The sequence below is a fragment of the Triticum urartu genome, chromosome 5A (assembly GCF_056163025.1).
Source record: "Triticum urartu cultivar PI428250 chromosome 5A, HENAU_Tu73, whole genome shotgun sequence".
Lineage (NCBI taxonomy): Eukaryota > Viridiplantae > Streptophyta > Magnoliopsida > Poales > Poaceae > Triticum > Triticum urartu.
In genome coordinates this window covers 284726294-284732083 of record NC_141877.1, presented here as the reverse complement: position 1 = coordinate 284732083, position 5790 = coordinate 284726294, and positions in this window count along the sequence as shown.

Genomic DNA, 5790 nt, shown 5'->3' with positions numbered 1-5790 from the left:
CCATTTTCCCTCAATAAGTCTTTTCCTATGCATAATTTCTAGGCATCTTCATCATGTCATATCTCATCATCCGTAGCTCCGTTTTGGGCGTGTAGCATATCAAATTGTTCGCCTAGATATGCTCTTCATTTCATTCCATTGCACCATGTTCATTTGAGTTCATCTTGATGTCCTAAATGCTGTTGCAAGAGTGCTATGTGATGTTAGTTTCTGTTTCTTAACAGATTATGGACATTTGTCATTTTTGCCATGTTTAATGTGTGCCTCCTATGAACTTGAGCCCTACATGTGTTTTGGGCTATGCCATGCCATCTTCACAGGGGTGTATGCCATGTATTTTTGTGATCATTGTGGTGACTAGCACAAGCATGCAATGTAGCTCTCGTGATGTTGCTGATTTCAGGGAATTAGAATTCTTCTAAGTCTTCTCCCCGATGTTATTTTTATGCCATGTATTCATGTTGCTACAGAGTGATCCATGCCTCTTTTGAGCATATTCAGTAAGGATTATTTTGAGATATTGTAATGCTCTATCCATAAATGTCTTTGTTTGCAATTATGGAGTAACCTAGCATGACTCAATCTTGCTCTACTTTTGCTATAAAATGTTCTTGGCAGATTGTTTACGTGTTAATCAATTTTGCCGAGGTTGTTGTAGTTGATCCATGCTTGCTATGAGAGTGTTCTTGCCATGGTTAGCCCATTGATCATGTCTTCTTGCTGGGTGTATGCTTAGTTTGTCATGCAACGCCTTGTGGTGAGTGCACCGAGCTCGCAAACATGCCTACGTAACTCTGTTTCTGCCAGGTCTAGTTTTCTGCTAAGTCTGAATCTGTTAACAAAACTTGCTATGTTTACATGGGTGCCATTATATTTTATGATCCCTTTTGGCTTATGGTCAGTAAGGGACTTTTGTTATATGATTTGAGTAGTTTCATGCCATGCCTTGCTTTGCCATGATATGTTCCTGTAGCATGTTGTTATCTTGCTCTAAACATTGCTTCCTGATGTTAAATCCTGACATGTTATTTTCACTAAGTCTGTGAACCTGATATCTTTTGCACTTTTGCCCTGCTTGTTTGAACCTGCTATTTTGTGATTTAGCCGTAGCTCAGTGCTCATCTTTTGTCAAGCATCTTGAGTGGATCACTTCCATGTGCTTCGTTGCTATGTTAGAGTGCAGTAGCTTAGTTTCTTGTTGCATTCTAGATGGCATCGTGCTGTTAATCGCCGAATAGTGCCATTATTGTTTTGCTTGCCATTTGCAAACCGTGCATCCGATTCCGGTGATCTTTATATCGATTTCGACCGAAATCAACTCACCTTTCTAGCGGCACTCTTGGTTTGCCAAGTTGAGGCCTGGTTCAATCTTTTCCTTCCGGAGCACGCATATGCATTGCATATTACTTCCCGCATATCATGCCATGTTTTGCATCATCTTGCTTGCGCATTGCACCGTGGTTGATTGTGGTTCCCTTTGCTTGTGTTCTTGCTTTGGGTAGAGCCGGGAGACGAGTACGTGATCGAGGAACCCGTTTAGAACGCTTACGAGGATCAAGCTTACGTCAACTCGGAGAACTTTGCAGGCAAGATGACCATACCCTCGAAATCATTTCTATATTTGCTTGCTAGTTGCTCATGCTATTGCTATGCCTATGCCACGATACCTACCACATGCTTTATCATGCCTCCCATATTGCCATGTCAAACCTCTAACCCACCTTGTCCTAGCAAACTGTTGTTTGGCTATGTTACCGCTTTGCTCAGCCCCTCTTATAGCGTTGCTAGTTGCGGGTGAAGATTGGAGTTTTTCCTTGTTGGAACATGATTATTGTGGAGATATCACTATTATATCTTGTCTATTTTAATGCACCTATATACTTGGTAAAGGGTGGAAGGCTCGGCCTTATGCCTGGTGTTTTGTTCCACTCTTGCCACCCTAGTTTCCGTCATACCGGTGTTATGTTCCTTCATTTTTGCGTTCCTTACGCGGTCGGGTTATAATGGGAACCCCTTGATAGTTTGCCTTGAATAAAACTCCTCCAGCAAGGCCCAACCTTGGTTTTACCATTTGCCACCTAGCCTTTTTCCCTTGGGTTTCGCGGACTCAAGGGTCATCTTTATTTTCAAACCCCCCCGGGCCAGTGCTTCTCTAAGTGTTGGTCCAACCTGAGCGATGTCCGGCGCCCCCTGGGCAACCAGGGTCTATGCCAACACGACGTTTGGCTCATCCGGTGTGCCCTGAGAACGAGATAAGTGTGACTCATATCGGGATTTGTCGACACATCGGGCGACTTTGCTGGTTTAGTTTTACCATTGTCGAGATGTCTTGTAACCGAGTTTCCGAGTCTGATCAGGTCGTATTGGGAGAAGGAATATCCTTCGTTGACCGTGAGAGCTTGTGATGAGCTAAGTTGGGACACCCCTGCAGGGTTTTGAACTTTCGAAAGCCGTGCCCGCGGTTATGGGTAGATGGGAATTTGTTAATATCCGGTTGTAGAAAACCTGAAACTTAACTTATTTAAAATGGATCAACCGCGTGTGTAGCTGTGATGGTCTCTTTTCGGCGGAGTCCGGGAAGAGAACACGGTCTTGGGTTATGCTTGAACGTAAGTATTTCTAGGAACAATTCCTGATCATAGATTCTCGAACGTGCTTTGCCTCCTCTTCTCGCTCTCATTTGCGTATGTTAGCCACCATATATTCTAGTGCTTGCTGCAGCTCCACCTCATACCTTTTACCTACCCATAAGCTTAAATAGTCTTGATCGCGAGGGTGTGAGATTGCTGAGTCCCCGTGACTCATAGATTACTTCCAAAACCAGATGCAGGTGCCGATGATACCATTCCAGGAGATGCGTCTGAGCTCAAGTGGGAGTTTGATGAGGACTCAGGACGATACTACGTTTCCTTTCCAGACAATCAGTAGAGGTTCCCTGTTGGGGCGATCGGGGACATTATGCATTTGGGTTATTTTGGTTCCGTAGTCGGACCTTGATTGTATCTGGATGATTGTAATGCTATATTTATGTTATTGTGTGAAGTGGCGATTGTAAGCCAACTATGGACCTCTTTCTTATTCAGTACATGGGTTGTGTAAAGGTTACCCCTCTTGCGACATTTCCTACAATGCAGTTATGCCTCTAAGTCATGCTCCGACACGTGGGAGATATAGCCGCATCATGGGTGTTACAAGTTGGTATCAGAGCCTTCCCCGACTTAGGAGCCCCCTGCTTGATCGAATCGCTAGCGTTGTTGAGTCTAGAAAAATATTTTGAGTCTTTTAGGATTATATATATCAGAGAATAGGATTCTTTTTACTCCTCAGTCCCTTCGTCGCTCTGCTGAGGCATCATGACATAGAATTTTGACTCTTCTCTTCTCAAATTTCACTAAAAAATTTTAGGATCACGCGGGTATCTTGGAATCAATCCGATGGTTTTGTGACGAGAACATTGTTCTTGGTGCCTCCTGACATTTAGGGGTGTTGGCAGTGTCCCGGGGAGTTGAGCTCTGAGGTGTTGTCGTCACAATTTTATCGTTGCAGTTCTGGAATACCTGAGTTTCGCCGACAGCGAAAATCTCTTTTATGCAGTTGTTGGTGAGATAACCTCGATGCCACACAGTACTGGGGCGGGAGTTCGGGATTACTTCCATAACTCCTATAACGGATGCTTTTCGAAGGTTGAGGTAAATGATTTCCAAAGGTTTCTTGGTTATGTGTTGAAGGATGGATACAGCTGGATGTAGGATTTGCTAGTTTTGGGTGAGATATTATGCTTCCCCTGTATCCCCAACACCTGTTTGCATAATCGGAAAGTTTCGGGAGTTTCATAGGTGGGAATTCATGTAGCTCTAGTATTTCTTCCGCGGATATTTGGTTTGTGATTGGGTAATCCTTACCAAGTATTTGTTCATGTCCGTACCTTGTTGTTTTATTCATCTACCTCTATCTAAGTGGCTTCTCAATTTATGGAAGTGTGATCATTGAATTTGGAATTCATTCCTTCATTCTTGTTCGAATGTTAAGGCTATATGTTGCAATTTCGATCCATTTGATTCAGCTTGAATATATGTTTTTCAAGATGCTAACGGATGTCACCCTCTTCAGGATGGCTCATCCAATGCGTCAGAATCCGGAACCGCCACCACCACCTCCACCTCCGGAGGCATGGCAAGCTGTTATGGCCGCTACCAACGCCAACACGCAGCTGATTATGCAACTCTTGCAAGAGCGCAACCAAGGAAATCAAGGCAATGGCAACAATCAAAATCAGTTTGCTACCCTCAACCAGTTCCTCGCAAACCAGCCAAAGACCTTCAGTAACTGTGTCGAGGCCACAGACGCTGATGATTGGCTCGTGGATATCTGCAAACATTTCGAGTGCAACAACGTCAGGCCTGAGGACTTTGTCAAGTTTGCCTCATTCCAACTCAAAGACCAAGCTGCAGAGTGGTATCAACAATACAAAGATTCCATAGGAGGTCGTGTGATTACCTGGGATGAATTCCGCCAAGTCTTCAGAGCTCACCACATTCTTCAGAGTGTTGTTGAGAGCAAGCGTGAGGAGTTCCGCAATCTAAAGCAAGGCAGCTTGTCTGTTTACCAATACAACATCATGTTCCATAAACTTGCTCGCTTCGCCAAGCAAGACGTCCCTGACGAGAAGAGCATGATTTATCAGTTCAGAGGTGGCCTCAGAGAAGATCTGCAACTAGCTATTGTGCTTTTTGAGCTGAAAAAGTATGATGAATTCTACAATATGGCACTAAAGCAAGAGACCGCTCAGCTCAAGTGCGATGCTTCTAAGAAGAGAGTCAGGGATGCAACTCCTTCTTCTTCCTCAACTCAAGTGGTAGCTAAGCAGCAAAAGTATTGGTTGCCTCCTCCTCCTCCTCCGTTCCGTCAGCCTTATCAGCAGAAGAGCAAAGGTGGCAATGGATATTCCCACCCACCCAACCCAGGCTATCAGACCAAGACTTCGTCTCGTGCTCCAAGATCAAGTGCTCCGTATCACCGGCCGCGTTCTGAGGTTACGTGCAACAAGTGTCAGTAGAAGGGTCACTATGCAAACAAATGCTTCAACCAGAGGCATCTTCCTCCTCATCCTCCCGTGAGCTCTGCTAGCAATGCAGTGGTCAAGCATAATCCCAAGTCTGCTAAGGTCAACTTGATGAACGCAGCTCAGGCAGAGGACTCGTCAGAAGTGATCATGGGTAACCTTCCTGTTAACGATATTCCTGCAAAAGTCCTTTTTGATACTGGTGCATCACATTGTTTCATTTCAAGACCATTTGCATCTAAGCATGAGTTGCCTTTCCAAGATTTGCCTAGGCAGTTATCAGTTGCCTCTCCGGGTAAATTCATGAACGCAAGCTCTATGGTTCCGGATGTTTCTATCACGTTGGGCGACTATAAGTTTCTGTCCTCTCCAATTGTTCTTGGTAACTCGGATATTGATCTAAGCCTCGGCTTGGACTGGCTTTCTAAGAACAAGGCTCAACTGGATTGTGCTGCCAGGTAGATTCAATTGACACACTCGTCTTAGGATGTGATCGTCTTTGCCGCTCGTGATGATACCATTCGACTGTTTTCTCTCAATGAGAAGGGCGAGCTGGATGCCATCTCTCAGATTCCATTCGTTTGTGAATATCAAGACGTCTTTCCAGAAGAGCATCCAGGAATGCCTCCTCACCGGCCAGTTGAATTCGTCATCGATCTTGAGCCTCGCACAGAACCTGTTTGCAAACGTCCTCACAAGCTTGGACCTGAAGAGTTGAAGGAGGTGAA